The sequence below is a fragment of the Euprymna scolopes genome, chromosome 7 (genome assembly GCF_053919585.1).
Source record: "Euprymna scolopes isolate OS-2025 chromosome 7, ASM5391958v1, whole genome shotgun sequence".
Lineage (NCBI taxonomy): Eukaryota > Metazoa > Mollusca > Cephalopoda > Sepiida > Sepiolidae > Euprymna > Euprymna scolopes.
This window is the reverse complement of record NC_136488.1, coordinates 14,278,407-14,302,483: the sequence shown is the minus strand read 5'-3', so window position 1 is coordinate 14,302,483 and position 24,077 is coordinate 14,278,407. Positions and strand designations below refer to the sequence as shown.

The 24,077-nt window shown below is 32.5% G+C and overlaps 1 protein-coding gene across 6 annotated transcripts in view; it reads left to right on the top strand.

Moving 5' to 3' along the window:
- Positions 1-877: 877 nt before the first annotated feature.
- LOC145279610 (uncharacterized) overlaps positions 878-24,077 on the top strand; it is a 226,061-nt gene continuing 202,861 nt past the window's right edge. For 2 of the 6 annotated variants that reach the window (XM_080130804.1, XM_080130802.1), the window contains exon 1: positions 878-1,185. The gene's annotated coding sequence lies outside the window, so the exon portion shown is untranslated. The remainder of the gene's footprint in view (positions 1,186-24,077) is intronic. The other 4 variants (XM_080130799.1, XM_080130797.1, XM_080130801.1 and 1 more) reach the window with 2 other exon arrangements.

Sequence of the window (24,077 nt, the reverse complement as noted above, 5' to 3'; positions counted from 1 at the left end):
TTTTAAATTTTAAATTATCAATCACATTACTTAATATTGTATTAGCTCTAGGACATTTAACTATCGAGCTTATTATATATCTAAATTACAACGAGCACTTTCTATTTCCTGTATTTTAATTAAACTAGTAATTTCACTGTTACATTAAAATACACTCAGCTCTTTAGACTATTGTTCTAATCTCCTTTATATATATATATATATATATATATATATATATATATATATATATATATATATATATATATATATATATATATACTTTTTATAAAACTAAACATGTCTATCAGAGGAACGGTCTCTATCAGACTACACATTCAATTTTTGGTCTATATAATTGAATATTTGAAACTTGATATATGGTGCATTCAGACATGTGGAATACAATCTAGCCAGAAAAATAACTATTGCATTTGTACATTTGTGTTTGTCAAGTTTTGATATGCATGTGTCGTTAGATTAGATTGTAGCGTATGCCGCTAGAAAGCTAAATGGTTTGGTTTCGATTCTAGCTGATGGCATCTACCTTATATTTTAACTTTTGAAAACACTACTATATAATGGGTGCAATATATAATCAACATTGGCATAATCAACAATAAATACGAAATCTGCATGAATTAAACTTATTTTATGACCAGGCAACTCCGGGCGTCATGCTCTGTGTATGTATGTGTACTGTATGTGTGTGTGTGTGTGAGAGAGAGTGAGGGAGAGAAAGAGAGAAATTAAGAAAGAGGGAGAGAGAGAAAAAGAGAGAAAGAAAGAGGGAAAGAGAGATAGAGATGTGAATGAAGAATTGTTAAATTGATAGATAGATAGATAGATAGATAGATAGATATTAAAGGCTACGAATAAAGAGTTGTTCTGCAGAAAGAGAGAGAGAGAAAGAAAAAGAAAAGGAGGGGTTAGAAAGCGCTCGCGCGTGTGGCTGCGTACTGGCATCAGCAGCAGCGACACCTGGCAGCGGCGGAATAAACAAGATGGCGTCCCATTTGTTGAAGGCGTCATATAGCCAAGTACTTGTTCCCGTGCGCCAACAACAGAGGTGGACGAGCTGAGTGTTCGCCACGGTCAACCGATCACTAATGGATGCGTTTGCAAACAGGAGGACCTCGCCCGGATTTTACGTATGCAAACGGTCAACATTAATCGACAGAATCACAGGAAATATCGCAGAGAACGGTGAGTAGTCCAAAATAACAACTGGTGAAAATTCTTCAGGAAGCTGCGTTGTTTGCACACTTATTTTACTACTAGTACTATAAAGTGGGGGTTCATTTTTCAATGCTTTAACGACGTGAATTGATCCCTCACTTTTCGGTCGATTCGTACATTTTGAACACACATGTTTTATTACTACGACGCTTTTTAGTACGTTCACCTTTTTTCGTCCACCATGACGAATCTATCCACACCCTCACTGGAAAATTATTTCGAGTTTGATGTTAGAAATTGTGGCTGGCAATATTTTTTTTATTTGATTTGGCATTTTTTTTTTTTTTTGTCAACACAATTATTTACTTTGTTTTAAAATCGAAACGTACATGATAAATACAAATTATTTCAATCCGATTAAAATTTAAATTAGGGGTCAGTTTTTTCCCCATATGTTTCTTGCCTTTCTTTAAAAAAAAAAAAACTATTGTTTTATCTTTTGCTATTTTTTCTGTCATCTGTTCATTTATTTGTTAAAATACTACTAGTAGCAATGAATAAAAATAATAACAACAATGTTATTATTTTTGTTATTTATTCACTGGAATTTTTCACAGAAGTCATTATGATCACGTACCGAGAAAAACAGTTGGCGTTCCCTGGAATCAGAGTGATAAGTCTCCCTAAATTTTCATCATCATCGTAAAATACCGACAGTCGGGTCCCTATTTATTTGTCTCCCCATAAGAACAGAAACACAAGGTTGTTTTTTTTTTTTTCATGTGGAATAAATTCCGTTTCATCCCCAAAAGGTAATATTATTCAAAAATCCAAACTACCTCAGTCTAGAATAACTTCTCCCTCGTGTACAAAACAGATACTACATTGATCTGAGGTCGAGAAAGGCAATCACCCTATGATCAAGTTAAATGTTTTAAAATGAAAAATACCAAAAGGATATTTGATACTTGTGCAGTTTACGAATCGTACTGAAATAACGTTATTTAAAAGTGTATTCTTAACATAAGGAAGATAGGGACTCAGTACTTTCACCTAACAATTTAATAAAGATACCGTAAAAATTGAATTTAACTTAAAAATCCGGTGCTATTGCAGAGAGTGATCCGCGCAATTTTTTTAAAATCGTATTTCCAAGTTTAATTAAAGTTTTATGTTTTTTTTATTCAATTGTAAGGGTGAAGTATAGAATAGCTACAAACACCCTCCCTCCCCATGTTAAGAATGGCTTTTTAAATAATAACGTTATTATTTCAGCACGGCGGATCACTCTCTGCACTAGTATCAAAAATCCTATCTAAAAAAATAGCAAGTTTCGTAAACTGCACAAAGTACAAGAAATTCTTGTAAGAATGTGTAAAAAAATTTTTTTTTTTTTTATTAAATATTGGCAAAATTATTTTTATACATTTTTTTTTCAATAACTTAAATTTAAATGAAATACTAAGTTTGTTCATTCCACATTGTTCCTACTCAGTCTCTTCCCCACGAGGGCAAAGTTAGACACAATGTCGTTTTTTTTTTCAATGTTGGAAAATCCAGCTACCCAAAATGGTCACTCTGGATTGGAACAAAAATAAAAAATTGCCTTAATCTAAAAGGATCTCTTCTTCCTTCGTGGACAGGCGTGAAGGATCAGAATGGGAGAAGTTCTAAACCCACTGTTATTGAGCTTCAATGAACATATTTGTTGATTCTGCTAAAATTAAAAAAAAAAATGTTTATTTCTTAAAGATTACAAAAATATTTTCTCCTTAAAATATTAAAATTATTCTTTTAATTCGGCCTATTTCAGTTTAAAAAAAAAAATGGCCATTAACAAAAAAACAAAAATCGAACTACCATCTAACCATTGATCCGGGCTTGTGAATGTAAGATGCAATCGCTCATTCTGTAATTTATCTCAATGTGACCCTGTTCAGGGGATTTGTATTTGTTCATTCAGAAACTCGATTCCCATCAGCCGAAGCTGGAGAGGAAGCGACAGCTCATCATCTTCATCCCACTAATAGTGTCAATCGCTTTTTGTTTATATTACTTTGTTCTATATTTTACTGCCGGATCATATTTTATATTTTATTTGTTAAGGGTTTATTCATAAAATGCCCATGTTTCAGTTTCTATCGCTTGTTGATCGGCTTGGATGAACCATGCCCCCTCTCTCTCCCTTTAGTTCTCTACTGACATTGTCGCCATTCCAGAGTCATTTGTCATCGAAACGTTAACATCAAAGTATCAATAACTATCCGATATCGGATTTTTTTTTTTTTTTTTATTAATGTCTGCATTTTAGTTTTTTAGTTACCAATTATTTGGTTTGTAAACTTATTCTGTTAATTTTCATGTTGAATTATCGATTTTAAAATAGTAAACCCTCGGGCTGTATTTAAATACTTTTCATGTAACTTAATTTGTGCTTCTTCAGAATTTGAACCAAACCGATTTTTACCGCATTAAATCTAAAACTTGAGTTAAATTAGGGTAAAAAAAAATTGTACTTATACAGAATATGGACCATGCATTTATTTATTGTTTTTATTTTTTTTGATAAGATTTTCAAGTTTTACAGTAGCTTTTGTTTATTAAATTGTTTGATGAAAGTACGAAATAGTTAGAAAACGCCCCCTCCTTATGTTAAGAATAGCTTTCTAAATGAGATTTTTTTCACGCTCCGTATTTTGTATGAGTACGACCCCCCCCCCCCAAAAAAAAATAAGTTTGGTTCAAATTCTGTAGAAGTATCAATTAATTAGTTAAAATAACAATGAAAAAAATATCAACAAAATAAACCGTGATTTGAATACCGATTCAAATTATTTTCAATTTATCGAAATTGTGAAACAATAACACAGATGTTAACCCGAGGGAATATAAGGCAACTCTGGATTAAAAATAAATAAAAACTTGGGGTTATGATGCTATCAGAATCGTCTGTTTGTCCCATTTGAAATTTCAAGAGGCCATGCCTTTGAATATTGATGCATTAAAAAACCAGCAACCCCCCCCCCCTTTCTCTATTACTGAAACAATTGGCGCAACATAATGAGTTTTGCCTTCCCTTGTGTAACCTACTTTACTTTTTCTAGTAATATTTTCCAACTCCCCGCAAAATTCGATGGAATGTGCGATATCCAACTTCAAATAAAGGACACAAAAATAAACACTGCACCAGTTAAGAACTGATACTACACTGTGATGTTGGCTCCCAAACCTAGTAATAAATTCTTCTTCTTCATATGGGGTTATTTTAACGAGAAGGAATTCCGCCCCCTACCTGCAAAAAGGGAAGGGGAGAGTATACTCTGGATGGGTGCAAAATTTGCTGTGTCGGCATCGGCATTCGACCTGGACAAGGGGAGGGGCATTTCAAGCGACCAATGATAAATCAACCCCCTCCCCGATTTTGGAAGATAATGTCTAGAAAGATAGTCCTCCTAGTACCGAAGTAGGCCATAAGCCCTAAAGTAGTATTGAAAAAAAAAATGTCTTCATTTCTCTAGTTGATAAAAACGCAAAATAAATGATTCTGGATATTTCGACCTAAAAGGTTTTATTTACTTTCCAGTTTCATTTGACATTACGCGATATTTTCTTGTCTTATAATTGTGGTTGATTTCAGTTAGAGTATAAATGACCCAAAATATCGGGAAAAGAGGGCGCGACAAGAGGAAGAGAGAATGTCATACAAGCAGGTGCCCCAATTATCTCTTCTTATTAACCCCCGAACCCCTTTATTTCGTTGAGGCTTCTTGTTTACCATGACATATATATATATATATATATATAATCACACGGTATAATCGCGTTGACACACCGGTTCTCGTCAGATCACCGAAGGTAAGCAACGTTGAGCCTTATCTCGGCATTTGTTTCCAGTCGCCCTGTACAGACTCTTCACTTGCCACTGGTATTTAACAATGTCGACTCAGGAGAGGTGTGGTTGGCGATTGCGCACCTCCTGCCACAAAAATTTCACGCGCAGGCACCCCTACGTGGGTATCCATAGTCTGTCCAAGATAAAAGGAGCCTGTTACATATAAGAATTACAGTTAAGTTTAGCAAAATGATCCAAGATGGCAAAACTAAAGTATATTATAAAGTAATCTCAACCAGATGTAAAAGCTCGATAAAACCAAATAGGAGATAGAGCTTATAATAAGAACAATATATATATATATATATATATATATATATATATATATATATATATAAAGTAATGTGATTTATAATTTAAAATTTAAAAATCCGTTTCATAAGAAGGAACAACAACAAAATCAATTATCTGTACGATCGCTTCGGAAAACAATGCTTTTTATTGTGGTATACATCAAGTTATGTAGAATAATTATATATAGTTTTTTGGTAAGCAAGGTCTCCTCATCAGCAAATTTAGGAGGGTTTTTATTGAATTTAAAAGACACCATAAATAAACCTAGCATTAAAAGTAAGGCAGATGAATCTTTTAATTTTTCTTTTTTTGAAATCAGGAACTGTGGTTAAAGTAGTCATTTAGATGTTTGCTATAGCTTTCAATAAGATAAAAAGCTATAGCAAACATCTAAATGACTACTTTAACCACAGTTCCTGATTTCAAAAAAAAGAAAAATTAAAAGATTCATCTGCCTTACTTTTAATGCTAGGTTTATTTATGGTGTCTTTTAAATTCAATAAAAACCCTCCTAAATTTGCTGATGAGGAGACCTTGCTTACCAAAAAACTATATATAATTATTCTACATAACTTGATGTATACCACAATAAAAAGCATTGTTTTCCGAAACGATCGTACAGATAATTGATTTTGTTGTTGTTCCTTCTTATGAAACGGATTTTTAATTTAATTAAAATTTGATTTTTAAATTATAAATCACATTACTTAATATTGAATTAGCTCTAGGACATTTAACTATCGAGCTTATTATATATCTAAATTACAACGAGCACTTTCTATTTCCTGTATTTTAATTAAACTAGTAATTTCACTGTTACATTAAAATACACTCAGCTCTTTAGACTATTGTTTTAATCTCCTTTAAATTATATATATATATATATATATATATATATATATATATATATATATATATATATGTGTATATGTATATATGAGAGATAGTCGATTAAATAAAATAAATGACAATATGAATATTATATATACTAATGTGTATAGATTTATTTGTTTATTCAATGATGATGATACACCAATTAGGAGTGTAGGGTAAGTAAAACTAAGGAGTTCTTACTTATCCTACATCCCTAATTAATGTATATCATCATTATTGAATAAATGAATAAATCTTTATGCATTAGTATATTTTTTATATTGTTATTTTCTTATTTTATTGAATCTCTATATATTATAAACTTCAAAACAATTTGTTGAGCTTTGCATTATCCTGATAAATCTCCTTTTAAAGAATCGACCATATTCTTATTCTTTTAATACCCCCCATATATATATATATATATATATATATATATAATTTGAATTTACAAAACGTGATATATATGGTGAGAAGTACCAAATAATTATTTTGTAAAATAGGATGTTCATTGTAAAGTTAATGTTATTTTCATCTCTATAACATTAGTTGAATAGGCCAAGATCACAGTGTAGTATCTGTTCTGATGCTACATTTCACTTTTTCTGTCCTCAGTCAGTTGGAGAGAAATCCTTCATGACTGAGACAATTGAAATTTTTGTTCCTATCCAGAGTGCCCCTTTTTTTGGGGAGCTGGATTTCCACACATTAAAAACCGACCTTGTGTCTAAATCTGTCCTCGTGGGGAGGCAAGTAAATAGAAACATCAACATCAGTCCCTAAAACTTTCAATATTTTATTACATGATAATTTGCTCAAAATTTTGAAGCCATAAATGACTTTCTATCCCACAGTAAATTCTTTCAAATTCCTTTCAAATACCGAAAATCATTAAATAATTCGTTTTAGTATTTCTTTTTGTTTTAACCCTAATCAAACCCTAACTAAAGTTTTAGGTTTGGTTCTACGAAAGTCAGTTTAGTTCGGTTCGTATTGTGGAAAAGCATCCTTTTCCAACTATTAACAAATTATTACAATGGCTGAGGTATTTACAAATAAACCGAAATGCATTCTGGTAAATTTAATTTCATAATGAAATTATTTTTTAAATAGGATTTTGAAAATTATTTAAATAAGTGATTGATATTAAATGCAAGTCACGCATAGACGAGAAATACAATTACAGACATACGTGAAGTAATAACTAGGGCTATGACAACAGCATATTCTTTTCATTGTTTTGACTCTTGAGTATATATCCGACACGGTTAGACACAATCAACCGAGGATCACATACATCACTCTACATAAAAACATAAGATATATATACGTGAGAATCAAAACAAGGAAAAGAATATGCTGTTGTCATAGCCCTAGTAATAACATACCTTTATTATTGTTAATACTTATACTTTATTTACTTGCCTCCGCACGAGGACAGTTAAGCGAAAAGCACAAGATCGGATTTTAACATAAAGAAAATCCAGCTCCTGTTAAATTGGTACAAAAGGAACGGGATAATTTTACAATCCACAGAAGTACGAAAAAGTGGTAAAAAATTATATTATTGTATAACAAATAATGTTATCAAAGGCAATATAAGTTACTCTTCTTCCTATCTGGAAAACTTTTTAATAGTTTTACTCACTTGAAAATGTTTATTCGGTTCGAAAAAACATAGTACCGAGCGAGCGTTCTGCGAGGAAAAAAAAAGAAAATCAATAAGTGACGGCAAAATTGACACCTAATTATTTAAAGTTTTGATAATGATTTAAAAATAAAATAAAAAGAAAAACTACAAAATACTGTTCGAAACCCGTCAGTATGCCTCATGGCAACATTTATAACAATTATGTATTTGTTTTCTGACCACTTTTTCGTACCTCTGTGGATTGTAAAACACACCCGAAAGTACCTGTCTCCCTACGAGGGCAGAAGTCGGTTTTTAATGTGGAGAAAATCCAGCTCCCCCAAAAGGGGCACTCTGAATATGAGCAAAATTAAAATTGTCTCAGTCATGAAGGATTTCTCCTTCACGGACCGAGGACAGAGAAGGTGAAGTGCAGCAATGCAGCATCAGAACAAATACTACACTGTGATCCGGGCCCGTTGGTGTTTCTAAGAAATAAGTTTGTTTGGAACGATCCATGCCGGGTTTCTTTTTAGTTTTCCGATCATTTGCTGCTGTGCACGTGCGTGTGTGTCAGTTACAACTACTACTACTACTACTACTACTCGTAGTTGTCTTACTACAAGTAGTAGAAATGAATGCTACTACTTCGTTTCGTTTTATTGGTTCAGGAAGCTGGAGATGAAGGACCCGGAAGAGGAATTCTACTACTATTAGTAGTAGCAGAACGGAAAGGGTACTCCCTTCCTTTTTTTTTTCTAAGTCAATGTCGTTGTCTAACAGAGGAACGAGACAAAAATAAATATTTTGCTTGCCTAAAAAAGTTCGATGTTTCCCAAAACTCTTGTTACAAGTGTCTACATCCTTTTATTTATGTAAAATAAAAAAAGGGGGGGGGGATCTCGGTTAATTAATGTAAAACATGAGCTCTACAATGACTACTCTTTCAGCAGTCCCCATTCGATTCATTCAGTAGTGTATGAATAAAACTATCACTCAAGATCTTGTGTGTGTCTTTTTCTCATAAATCTAATTTCGATAAATACGCCTAAATTTAAATTTTTGGTTTTAATATATAACCAAAAATAAACTATGGTAAAACTAAAGCGAAAACAAACTACTAAACGTGATTATATTTTGAATTATTTTATCTTCAGCCCCTTCATCGGGTCCCATATATGTAAATGTTTGTAACGTTATTTTTGCGATCCTTTTTTTTTTTTTATTTGAAAACTAGATGTGAGTTATATTTTATTAAAAGTTTGTATTTATGCAAAATACGAACCGTGCTGAAATATTATTTAGAAACCCATTCTTAACATGAGAGGGGGGCTTAAAAAAACTATTTTGTACTTTCACCTAACAATTTATTAAATAAAATATCTCGAAATGAATTTATCTTGAAAATCCTAACTAAAAAAAACTACCACTGTCCGTATTCTGCATAAATGTCTCCAAGTTTAAACAACTGTCGGATTTTGGTATTTTTCGGGGAAGGGTTAAAAAAAAGAGTGGTGAGAGAAGGTGCTTCGAGGAATGCCATCTTCCTTCTCCGTCACGACGATTATCATCATCCCATTGGTATGCAATTTCTTCCCTCCTTCCTTTTTATTCTTTCATCTTCACGGCTTCATACAAAAGATCCCCCCCCCCCTCTGTGAAGAAGACACAGATTTCAATTATTTTTGCTGATAAAAACGGGAAGAGGGGGGGGGGATTGCCATTCCAATTTGTTCGTGCAAAACGGAATCGAAATTGACCGATTGATTTGTAATTGTTAAAATAAAAGCTATTTGATTTTTTTTATCGATCCTAACAAGAAATGCAGTGCAGTAGTCCCTTATTTTTTTATTATTATTATTATTATTATTATTATTATTATTATTATTATTATTATTATTTTATTTTATTTTTTTTTAATTTATTTTTTTTAATTTTTTTTTTTTTTTTGTGATCTCGTCTTTCCATTACTTAGTTTATTGGGCTCAGCCTCCGCTCAAAGATCTCCGAATTTCACTTAGTGAACACTGAACCCAGGAACGATTTAATGAGGTGTTAATTTATATTCCTTCATCTGCTGGAAAACAACGTTGTCCGGGATTAAATGAGGAGGAGCCCACTGTCATTTTGTGCCTAGCCCATACAACATTTAATAAAATTCAGTGTTCGGTGTGGGACTGTGGGACCCAAGAATGTATTTTGGGTGGAGAGGAAGTGTAAGTAAAGGCACGTTGAAATAAAATACCTGTAAATGTATAGTCTTTTAACCCTGTTTAGAGACACTCGATGTTTTCCGGGAATCACTGATGATCTTTGGATCCCATTTGATCAAGATGATTATTTAATTATTCTGAGTTTGTGTAAAAAGAAATATGGTTATGTGGTCTCCAAAACCCTAGAGAGTTTGCGAACAACTCGTGAAAAGTTTTAGTGATTAAATGAATTTTTTCCCAACGATTGTTTTCTTTACAATCTGGGTGGTGAATTTTCGGTAAATTTGTATATGATTAGTGTGTGAAAGGATTTAACACCTTCAGCTACTCCATCCCTTCTCAATTCCACCACAACTGAAATTCTACTTTTCTTAGGCGATTACACTTTCAAATATTTGGTAAGAAGGAAAATAATTTTTTTTTAGAATTCAGAAGGTGGGGGGACAGTTTAATGTAAAATGATTCCCCACTTTCGGGACATTGTAATTTTTTTTAAGACTGTGAACTATTCTTTTTTTTTTTTTTACCACAAACCTTAAGTGCGGATGTCAAGGTTGTAAAACCACACGTAATCACCTTATAAAAAAGAAAGAATAAAGAGAAATAGACACCCTCTCATAAAATGGACAGAATTTATCTCCCATAGCAAAACAAAATAATTGCCCTAAAACGTAGGATGGCATGTTAATGTGAATCAGTTTGCGTTAAATTAATATGCGAAAACTGATCTTCATTCTGAATTTAATAACAAAAACAATCCTCAAGTTTTCAGTGTTCACACCACGAAATCGCCTAAAAAGTAGAAGCTCAATTTTGGAGAGATAGGTAGTTGAGTGTTAATCGTCAAAATAATACCTGCTTTTCTAGTGAAATAATCTTTGTTTTCCTAACACTGCTGAGTTTGGATTTTTAATCCAAACCAAAAAGAAAAAGAAGTTTTTGATTGTTATTTGAAATTAATTAACTTTTTCCTTTTTATTCTTTCACGGTGCCATAAAAAATCGTTTAAACAAACTTTTGCTATTATTTGAATAATAATAATAATAATAATAATAATAATAATAATAATAATAATAATAATAAAGTATTTTTCACGTGGTTAAAGTTGGACATGAAGTCCCTATTTACTTGCCTCCCTGCAAGAACAGACACAAAGCCGTTTATGATGTGGGAGAGGGTCTATCTCCCCAAAAGGGGCACTCTGTAGTGTATTGGGACAAAAATTTCAGTTGTATCAGTCTAGAATGATGTCGTTCTACTGACCAATATCAGAACAGATACTACAATTTGCTCCTAACCCCAATTCCTCATCCTCTTCTGAGGAGGGCAGATCAGTTACTACATTTTGATCAAAACCCCGAAAGTCGAACAAATGCCGGAACGAAGGAGTTCTGTGTAGGCGTTGCCGTTGTTCTCCCCTTCTATTTGATCCATATGAGGAATTTGAAAAATCCCTCCGAATATTTCCAAACGCGGATTAGAAAATCGATGAATTGAACTGCGAAAGGAATGAGAAAGAATAGTAAGTTTTTTTAGTATTTTTTTTTAAACAAGAATTTACGGGTTGACAATTATTTATTGAATATTATAATTTATATTGCTGTTTCGTGTATTTAAGTTATTTTATTTTTATTAGTTCCATGTTTACTGCAAATAATGAGTAGAGTTGATATAAAAAAAATATATTTATGACAACTACATAGAAACATTAGTGTTTTATTACCAGAAGTAATTCATCAGGCTAAATGCAGAGATTTAGCTTATATACACTTGCTTTTAAAATGGTTGCATTTAGCCGAGTGAATTCTTTCGGAAAATGAGACACTAACCTTTCTATGTAGCTTCCTTGCTATAAGTAAGTATGTGTGTGTGTGTTAGCTATGGAGACTCTATTGTTTCTTCTACTCTTCGATAATGTTCTTTTTTGCTTCGAGAAGAGTGAATGACGGAAAAAGGGATGAATCGAATAAGTCAGAAAAGGAATGAAGGAGCTGACAAAAGGGACACATTTTTCAACCTTTTCTTCCGTGCAATCGCTGCTCTTTTTTGTTATAATCTTGAGATTATCATAAGCTATGGTCGGATAATTCGATAACAGTTTTATTTTTCACTTTGTTTCCTAAAAAAAAACAATAAAAATATACCAAAAAAATCTTTCTTGTTGTTGGGAGTATAGTTAGACAAACTCTTTGGAGCTTCAGTTGCTTATTAATCCGGCGTTGTCCGGAAATTGAATGAGAACCTTATAACTGTTTGCACCCATTCTGAAACATAATATTATTTTTTTTTTTTTTTTTTAAATTAAAATTCTTATATTCTACATTTAATATTCATGTTTGCACATTCCATTCCTCTCAACACTTGCCATTATCATATCATTTATTTATTTTGCTTTTATTTACCTCAAACAACCATTACCAGTGAGACGTAAGCAGCTAGTATGAATTAAGGCCAGATTTATAAGGGAATTATTATTAAGTCATTAGGTATTTAAATTATAAATATTAAATTTGCTTATGAAATGGTTCCATTTAGGTTCACGAATTCTTTTGGGAATGAGACACTCTTACTAATATTATAAAAATATGTGTTTGCATTAGCTAAGTACAGCAAGATGTTTGTTCACATTACATTTAAATTTCTGCATGTTCCAGTACACGAATTTCTCAGAGTACATTCCATTGATATATTTGCCAAAAAAAAAAAAAAAAAAAAAAGGCAGGAATGCAACATTGCGATAATGAGTCAGGGGCTGGGGCTTGGAAGACTGTGGGACCTATTAGGCTAGAGGCGTTTTGGGGGTCTGGGTGGGATCCCTATCTAAGATGGAGAGATTAGTGGTTGGTGCATTAGCTTAGATGTAACAACAATACTCCATTTATGGGCATTTATAGAGATATATGGTTCTGACATGTGCAATAAGTTTCTAGCTCGTTAGAGGAGCCCACCTTCTTTGCAACAAACTTTGCAGTATATTATGTATATTTGTTCAAATTCATGTGTCCCGTGAATGTTAGGCCAAGTAGTTTCAATATTGGACTCTCCCATAGAGTTCTATCAGCCATGGCAATCAGTGATTAGTAAGGTTTCTTATAATTGTTAAAGGAATGGAGCTTTGTCTTAGTAGCATTATTATCCATTTTGATCCCACTACAAACGATTACTACGGTATTGTCCCATTGACTACTGTACATTCATTAACCATCATCTTCGAGTGGCCTCCGGGCCTTGATAAGTGGTGACTCCTTTGTAAAAAACAAAACAAAAAACAAACAACATTTTACTATAAATATGAGGCATTTTTGTAAGTATCCAATCATTGCCTTGAATATCTGCATTCAGTTTGCTAACATGTCAAAAATATGTGGTAGTATCAATAAATATATCCATCTCGGATGTGATTGCATCAAAATGAATATGAAAATGATGAATAATAAAGATCCAAAGATCAAGCTGTGGAGCACACCCACATTTATGTGATATTGTTTAGATGTTTGACTATAGGAGACGACCTGGATCTTTCTTTTGGCTAAAAGAATCTGATTATATTAAATATTCGTCCAGTAATATTATACAATTTAATTTTCATGAAAAGATCTTGATACCTTGTCAAAGGCTTTGGATGTATCAAGATCTGCCACCCTCGCATCACCTGCCTTATCCCATGTACGGTGTATGTGTTCAGAAATAGCCGTTAAGATATCTGAAATGGAATGCAATTGCTTAAATTCATACTGTTGGTTAGAAAGAAATTTAGCATTAGCGACGTGGTAGATTATCACTAGATTGATTTAAAGATTTTGGCAAAGAGCGAAAGTAGACTAATGTGGCGATAACTTGCATGTCAGTTCTCTCAGCAGACTGATGGTCCAGATTAGACTGTCTGAAGATATCATCTTCATGACTAGAAATGTACCAAACATTGATGATCGTTTTTTCCTTTCCTTTTGCAAAACTCAATCATGTTCTGCAAAGTCAAAAACAGAAACATTTTTCGTCTACAAAACAATCAAACCAAACACCATAAATAAATATTTGAAGATATAAAGAACTTGAAGCTTTAAAACTTTTCTAAAATTACTGAATTAAATAACCCCAAAATGGTTGATTTTCCCATAAAAGAAACCATAACCCACCAACCAACTCTCTCCAGAGTTCTTGAAAACTGGTATCACAGCGGCAGTTTTACAGCTATCAGAGAAGCAAGATTTGGCAAGACATTTCTCATAAAGTTTGAAGAGAATATGAGGCCAGATCAGCAGAGCATTTTTAAAAATTATTATAGCACCGCCTAAAAGTTTAATGTACAAGCAAAATATGCACCGTAACAAGCAAGATCATAAACAATACCTTCAGAATTTTAGTATTGTGTAGGTGTGTATGTATATATATATATATATATATATATATATATATATATATATATATATATATATAATGAAAGTGTGTGTCTGTGTACATTGCCCTACACAATAGCTCTGTCAATTTTCAGTCTACAGGCTGGAAATTTGATATACAGGGTACTGAGATTTAGGAAAATCTTTGTAATCTGTTTTCGGCCAGAAATTTGGCTGTTAAGGGATCAAAGTTCAACGATTTAACCTTTGAGAATTCTACCAAATTCCTCCACCAATTTTGGGTCTAAACACTTGAAATTTTAGATATAGGTTCCTTGGACATGAATCTAATTTAATAACTTGATTTGAGCCCAAAACAATAAATGTTAAGGAGTCATAATAGGGGTCAAAGTTAAAAAAAAAATTGACCTCTGCATACTCTACCAAATTATTCAGACAATTTCTGGTCTAAATATTGGAATTTTTACATAAAGGGTATTCAGAGATAGGGCAAGCTTTTTAATTGGGTTGGGTCGAAAATTTGAGCTACAAATATATAAATCTATGTATGCATGTCTGTCTAAAACTTTCGACAGAGGCAACAAATTTTCACAAGATCAGTATCGTTTTGAAGCTTAACCCTTTAGATGACAAATACAAAAAAATTGGCTAAAAACATTAATTTCTTCACCCTCAACTATGCACTTTTCTACAGGGAGGGGTCGCTTTATTCACCTTTTTCGAAAGTCATACCCTCTTTTTGATTGTCTAGCCTTAATTTAAACTTACGCCACTTCCGGTTTAACGGTGGTCTTAACAGCAAAGACGTCATGTTTTTTTCCTGTTCTTTTCCTCTGCCTGCCTTCCTACTACCACTTTTTTTTTTGATCAACACACACCTTCAAACACCCGGGCAACGCCGGGCACTCATTCTAGTATATATGTATATATCACTACTAACCTATCCCTATGTATTCCCTAATCCCCCATATGTCACCTTTTCTCCTATCTTATTCCGACCTATATTCTCAACATCCTTCCTGCTGGTGTATGCATACATTCTTTTTCATTTCTAAGCCATTTTTTTCTAGATTTATAAATCTCTTTTTCTTCTGATGAGAAACATTTGGTTTCGAAATGCTATGACCGAAAGAGTTTCTTTTCCATCTTTCTTATTGATCTGATGAGTTCGTAAAGATTTATATTTTAACTTTGAATTCTCATCTCTTATGTATGTTCTGTCACACAGCATTTTTCCAGTTGAATAAGGGAATAGAGATAGCAAATCAAACAACTCTGACTTCACTCTGTTCCCATAATGAGACGCTTTATTTCTTTTTCTTCTGTCTGCTTTCTATACCGATTTATATGATTTTATTTCTTTTATTTTTTCTGTAAACTTTCCAGTTTGAAACGTTTTATTTATTAACATTTTTTTTTTTTTTTAACAACATAAGTGGAGAATCAGTTTTCGAGGTGAAATCATTTAAAATGTCCGCATGTGTGACGATTCCAGATGAAACTATTTCATTCCCAATAATGTCGTTGGTGTTAAAAAAATCCAGCGTAAATTTTTTTTTTTTTTTTTAATTTTTAACCTCTACTTACACTTTCATTAAACAAAGGGAGAAAAAGCCAAATTAACGTTTGGTGTTATTTTTTTTTTTTAACTCGTGATGATTCAGTGCCTGATCTATAAATATATGACGTATTTCCATCACACAAATGATAGCAAGTAAAAAAAAAAGTGCCCAATGAAATGATTTCATGTGTAGAGAAGTGAGAAAACGAGCAAACCAGACAAGTGGAAAAGAAATCCTCCATTTTGATTAAGTTAGTCAACCTAAGTCAACGGGTGATTTTATTTGTTATTTTTAGGCCATCAAAAATTATCATTTATGAAAAATTAAATTACTGATGTAACTGTATGAACACTGGCGAAGCATAATTTTTTATCATCATTTTTGGCAAGGAATACTGTGCACTAATTAATATATGTATATACTCTCGATAAATGACCAAGATAAGATAACTCGGTGCCCCAAGACACAATTTACTGACTGAGACCAAGAGAATTGATAGCTGTCGAGAAAATCACTAGAAAAGTAAAAAAAAAAAAAGAAAGTTTAGTCGTATTTGATTAGACATACTTGAATAATGACTTGCTGCCTAAACACACACACACACACACACACACACACACACACACACACACACACACACACACACACACACACACATAACAGACAGAAACTATAACTTTATTATATAGATTCTTGTCTTCTGTTTTGCCTATTAAATGCTATTTTTTTGTATCAATTTTCAAATGCCATCACAGACAAGTAGCATCTACGCCCCAACCATCATAAACTGATGGCCGTCCATTGTTGTGCCCAAATATCTATTGCCAATTAATGCTGAGATATTGGAGTTGGCATCATAGTCCTACAACGACACACAAGCCACACAGACCATTGTTAATGGCCATAGGCAGTAGTTTCACTATTCACTACTCCAATAATTGTTGCCCCTTCCCCTTTTTCACTTTCATTAAAAAGATTTTTGGAATTTTGTTCTTTGTCTAAGATATAATTGAAATTTTGATGGATTTATTTAAAAAAGACAATGATTTCTTTTTAACAAATCCATCGAAAACTTAAATCTCAATTATAGGAAAGATTCTAAAATAGTAGAGAAATAAATTAAAACAGTAAATTTCTTTGATAACACCCATTTTTAAGTTTGCTAGATTCCAAAGTCCAAGATTTTATTAATCTTATCATTTTTTTCAATGTGCTAATTTTATTTATCTTACCCTACTTATCTGTTTATATCTTCTATAATATAAAAGCCAAAATGGGTGTGCGCGTTCCTGTATGTCCGTGAAAGGCTTTTTTCATCAGCCTTCTCAACAAGGTTACATTTAGAGAGAACTTTCTTTATACTTCCTAGATCGTAATATCTCCGATTTGCGAACAGATGTCGTCTCTATCTTTTATTTGATCAAGTTTTAAGAAAATCCCTGGTTTCCAGTGTTTGTTTGTCTTTTTCGTATAAAAGCGAAACTGATCAAAGCAAAGGCAGCATCCACTTGGCTTTCCGGGCCAGGACGTCTTGAAGGCAATCAGCTTTGATCAATGTGAGGTAAACCCTTCATATCAGACAATTGCTATTCATTAGGATATTGCCAGAGCTCCCACTTTTTGGGGAGAGCTGGTTTTCCCCAACATCGTGAGGAAACAAATACGGCAGAAAGTTGAAAGCTTAACTGGCCTACAGCCAGACTTAAGTGCATGATTTTATTTTGCTATCCACTATGGCATAATGGTTGACATCACTAAATTTCAACACTTTACACTTCCGCTCACGTCATGGCATCACGTTTTCTTCCACTTTATTTTCTGCCTTTGTGTCGCGTATTATGGCCTGCCTGCCTACCTACTACTTTTTTTTTTCCCCAAACACACACCTACAAACACCCGGGTAATGCCGGGCACCCAGGCTAGTATATTATAAAAGTGAACTTGTTCGTATCTCAACCAAACTACTTTAAAAATTTTTGTTAGACAGATTTGAAGTTTGATATATATATATATATATATATATATATATATATATATGAGGGATTCGGACCTATGGAACAAATTTGATTTAGTTTTTAGTGCCGCTCTACGCATGCACAAATATACATTTATATGTTAAAGTCAATTAATTTGTAAAGGTTTGATATGCATGTCGACTTAGCTCAGATGATAGTGAATAACACTGGAGAGATAAAGGTTTTGGTTTCAATTCTAGCTGACGGCAGCCAAGTCGTATCTTTTTAAAAACTTTTGAAATCACTACTATCTATTGGGTACAATATAATAATCATTAGAGTATTTGCTCTATAATAATAAATGCGAAATCTGCATGCATTAAAATATATTTAAGTGTATTTTATGATTAGGTAATGCAGGGCGAGCTGGTAGTGTGTGTGTGTGTGTGTGTGTGTGTGTGTGTATATATATATATATATATATATATATATATATGTGTGTGTGTTGAGATAAATAAAACTAACACATTGCTTGACTTCTGTTTGTGATGCTATGAGGGGCGCTGATGAAGAGACTTTGGAATCTTCTAAAACATGATATTACGAGGTGTCTTCAATGAGTTTCAGACTTTTTCGTATGGGCACTTTTATTGATAGTATACACACGAAACTCTAGTCAAGACTTTGAAGTAATCTCCTCTGGCTGCATTGCACTTGTTGCACCATTCCAAAAGCTTCTGAAAGGTCACATGGAAGTCGTCTTGTGTGAGCGTGTCAATGACCCTTGTCATAGTCTCTTTCATCCCCTCAATTGTCTCATAACGACAGCCTCTAAGGCTGTCTTTGAGCTTAGGACCAAAAGTCATAGGGAGCAAGTTTTGGACTAGGGAGAATGAGGAACTGTCTTGATGCCCATCTTTGTCAAATAGTCTGTGACTAGGATGGAGCACTCTTGGGACAAACTTTGCATAAATCTTCCACATCTTCAGTTCCTCACAAATAATTGTGTGTACAATTCCAACACTGACATTGTCCCAAGTGTACAATTCCAACACTGACACTGTCCCAAGTGTACAGTTCCAACACTGACTGTGCACGTAATGTCTCTATAGACACACAACGATCCTTATCCATGAAATTTTATATTTGGCCAATCAACTCTGATGTTCTGACTTCGTTACTCCTTCCACACCTCTCATTATCCCTTACAGACTTCCTGCTTTCTTTGAATCACCTATGCCACTCAAAAACTGATACTTGATTCATGCAAGATGGTTCAAAAGCAGTCTGAAGCATTCCACACGTTTCTGTGGCATTTTTTCCAAGTTTAAAACAGAATTTTATTGCATATTGTTCTTCTAAGTGTTCTCACGTCGAAATTACATTTTTGAAATTCATCAGCTGTGACAATCAGGCTTTAGTAGGGTGTATTCCAATTCCTGTTGTAGCTGTCCATTTGAACATGAAATCATAAAAATTGATCAGTCATCTCATAAGATGTATAGCAATAACATACTGAATTTTCAAGAGTCTATGACAATTTTAAATGCCTGTACGGAAGTCTGGAAACTTGTTGAAGGCACCTCGTAATATAAAATATTCGAATTTGTGTTGAAACGATTGTATGCTAAATATTTGTTCTATCTGAATTCATGAAACTGATATAAATGTGCTGATTTTATTCATCTCAACCTACTTTATAAAAGCTCTGCTTGATCCTTATAATCAACCATTGAGCTTGTTTTAGTAAATGCAATATTTGGAGCATTAAAACGTCCGTAATTTGACTTTACCTTTATTTACCATGGTTGAGTTGTTCTATTGTATATTTAGGTCAAAGAATTTTATGATTTATATTCTTTTTAATCAGATTTAATTATTGGTGCTTGTTAAGGTAGTAAACAGATCGATTTTTTTAAATATGTCGCTTTAAGCAAAGACACTATTACGTAATTAATTGTCGAAATGCCGAAAATAGTAATATATCCAAAAATTACGAAAATTCATTGAATAGAAAGTTATTTATAGTTAAAAGTAATTTTTAGGGAAAATTGGGTAAAATTGCAACATAGACGTTATAAAGTAGGCACAGACACACAGGAGACATAGCTTGGAATGAATATTTTAAATTATTTGTTCATGGCTGCAGTATTTGTTGTCTATAGTGATTGACTTTATTTTATAAAAAACATAATAGTGGTTGTTCTACTCGATGAATTTTCATAATTTTTGAATATGTTACTATTTTCTGTATGACAATTAAATACGTAATATTATTTTTGCTTAACACGACATATTTAAAAAATCGATTTGTCGACTCTATCTTAAACACTGAAATGTTTATAAAATTATAGATAATTTTGGTAAAGTTTCAATCTCTATAAAACTATTAAATGAAAATAGTTTAAAAACTTTCAATCTTTTGCATAGATTGCTATGAATTTTAAAGCCAGAAATGTTTCTCAACAGTTTGAATACTTCCAAACTCCTTCAAAATTTCCAAGAGTCCAAGAGTCATGAAAGAATTCATACTTTTTTCAATCGTTAAGAAACTCTAAAAAAAATGGCTGACTTGGTTACATGTAAACCAAAATTGATTATGATGTTTTTAATTTCATTAATTATTTTTTAAAAATAGAATTTAAAAAAATTGTTTTCCTTTTACATTATTGGATTTTTGTTTCAATAAATATTCGATTATATTAAATAAAAATAATAAAATGTGTCATTGTGAAAGTTACCTTGACACGAGAAATACATGCACACACGATAAATGGCTTTGTTTGGAGGTGAAAAAAGATGGAAATTAAAAAAAGAAAAAAAAAAGAGTGAGAGAAATATTTGTAAATGAAACAAACAATCCATAGTTGGTGCTCCACTCCCTAAATCAAACCTACCTTGTCATCTTACCTGAATGGGACGGTTGGTAAATACCAACAATGTCTATATTGTAAGTAGTTCATAGAAGAAAAATAGCTACTTTGAAAAAAAAAAAATAACTGAGATGGCGCTTTCCACATACATAAAGAAAGCGCAAGAAAGTTTGTACGATTTGAACAAGAATGTGGTTTGCTGATTACCTAATCTGATTACATAACCTGCATTGGTATCCATTATGCCCTTCACAAATCCTTTTAATAATAATAATAATAATAATAATAATAAATTGATTGTTGTAAACACTAATTCATAAAAGGTTACAACCAGATTTCCACTTTCAGCTGCACAAAACTGTCATTTTATTCACACTTATTTATTTAACATGGCTAAGAACTGAGAAAAAATTGTTCCTGACCATGCTATCTACATGAATTAAATATATAGTTCCCCTTTTTAAGGATCTGGACTTTTCCTATACATTAAAAACCGACCTTGTATGTTCATATTACATTTAAACTTTTGAAGGTTAGTACAGTCCCGGGAAGCAAATTTCCAAATTTAGCAGTCCAGTTTAGAATAGAAAGCTTTTCGGCATCTAAGGATTTTCGACAGTAAAGGAATGGGACCTTGCTTTTTGTTGGGTTAGTTGGGAGTATGTATATCAAGAGGGCACAAGCGCTAGGAGTTCATCAAAGCATATTTCATTAAAATATGTGCAAATCAGGCACAGAATTGTGGCATTGCAGTGATGGGACAGAAGTTGGAGTTTTGCCAATTTGAATTTTTTGGGGGTCCTTGTTTAAGAATGAGTTTAGTGGTAGAAGCACGAATCTATGCATAGGCAAATTGTGGCTTTGTGAAGATATGATATTCTTTGATGTAATTCTTCAGCACAGTAGAGGTAACCCACCTTTTTGCAGCAGCCTTGGCAATCTCCTCAATGTATTCAATTCATGTTGACTGTGAATTTTAAGCTGAGGAGTTTGAAGGATGAGCGCTCAGGGAGGGTGTTATTTGTCATGCTAATCGTGTTTGATAAGGTCTTTAGTTGTTAAAGGAAAGAAGTTGGTCTAGCATTAAATGTTACCATCTATTCCACTACAGACTGAAGGTTGTTTTCTAAAGTTCTGTCCTGCCATTGTCTTAGATATGCGTACACTCATTTTCCCGCATGTCTATTGTAGATTTTGTATATACTGTTGAAAAGACGTCAAAAAAGATGAGGCTGACAAATATTAAGAACAAATGTAAAATTTATTATTTCTCTTTAGATTAAATAACCTAAAATAGTTCCATATGTTATGAAAATTAAAAATCCAGACAAATCGAATCAAAAAACCGTTTAGAAAAAATATTTACATTTATAAGATGACCAAAATATTTGTACTACGATGAAACAAAATGTAAACTTTCATTAAAAATCTGATTTTAGGAAGATAAGCAATAGATATAGATAGTATGTAAGGTCAACATTCAATTTTCTGTAAATGTTTGTTAACATGCCAACCATTCGTTCTAGAGTTCTGGATTAAATGTTAACTAATGAGGCCATGTTGAAATTCCACGGTTGCCTTTTTCATTAGAATTAGATTTTTTTTTAAATATCAGAATTTTAGATGATTAGCAGGCTACCTGGCATTCCCTAATTGTAAAATACGCTTAAATATGTTTTAATTTATGCAAATTTTCTGTTTATTATTGAGCCAATTCTCTATTATTATATTGTACCCAATATATAGTAGTGATTTCAAAAATTGAAACAAATATATAAAAATATGAATTGGATGCCATCAGCTGGAATTGAAACCAAAACCTATAGATCTTCAGCATTATTCATAACCGTCTGAGCTGTTCATATGTATATAAAAAACTTTAAAAATAATGTTGTTAAAGGTATACATGTATATTTGCATAGAAGTAATATGTTTAGTCGACTTAAACCTGCCAAGTTTCTATCTTTTTAAATTTTGACCCTTTAGCAGCTATTTTTACCGGCTAAAAAACAAATCGAATTTGTTTCACAGGTCCAAATCTCCTATAAATCGTTTCAAGTCTGTAGACTAAAAATTGTCAGAGTAATTTGGTAGACTGTTGCACACACAGCAACAGACGTCACGTGTGTGTGTGTGTGTGTGTGTGTGTGTGTGTGTGTGTGTGTGTGTGTGTGTGTGTGCGCGCGCACACACACAGATTGTCAGCATTTACTCATTGTTTTTTTTTTGCTTGATATAATAAAATTCTTGGGTTGTTCCCATATCAAGAGAAGTTAAATGAAGTGAGCATGTGCAGTCAAACCCTAATCTGCGTTATCAACCAATCAAATGCGTGCACAACGAAAGCAATAGTCAAATCTAAAATGTTCAACAAAGATGTCTAGAAAAGGTCCATTTTTAGAGAATAAGAAAAGCACAGACAACAAACCCAATATGTCTACAGTCACACATTTTTCACTGATATCGTGATGCAACCAAAACTGTCTAAAGAAAAACACTTTTTCTTCCAGAAGGATGTAATCTCATTTTAAACTATAAAAACAACTGACTTCGTCTTCTCTCTTGCTCTCACTCGTTGATGGTGCCATTATTATTAGCAACAACTCGGATAGAATTGCTTTTGTCATGGAAGCCTTTTCTATTCTTATTACAACTTATGGCACTTCTTGGAAATAAGAATGAAAATCGAAAGCCACAAAATTGAATTTCCATTAAAAACCAATGCTATTGACTTGTCATTTCGACATTAGTAACAGATTATTGCATCTAATGTAGGACATCGATACCTCCTTGCAAGAATTGCAAAAACTTAACGTTGTCATCTTCTCTGTTTATTCTGTTTATTTTTTAAGTATAAATTTCAATTTCTTTGAAAACTATTTTTATTAATAATTAATTTTCTACTATATCAGTTTTTGTAATTTTTGGATAGTTTACTAATTTCAACATGACAATTTAGTAGATACTATTGGTTTTAATTGAAATTCAATTTTTTAATTTTCGATCTTATTCCAAAGAAGGACCCAACTTGTACATACACAACTCATCAAAATTATGAACTATGATGAGTATTTTTATCTTCCATTGACTTTGGCTCAAGTTTTTAAAATGCACCCACTGTATAAGGTACAACATTTTCTGATACCTTTTTGTTTCTCAGAAATATCATTATTTATCATTTCTTTTCTTTGTTGAGTTTTAACTGTTTTAATATGACCTGCGACAATAGTTTTAATTGATCATAAAAGTAAACTATTTTATTTTATTTT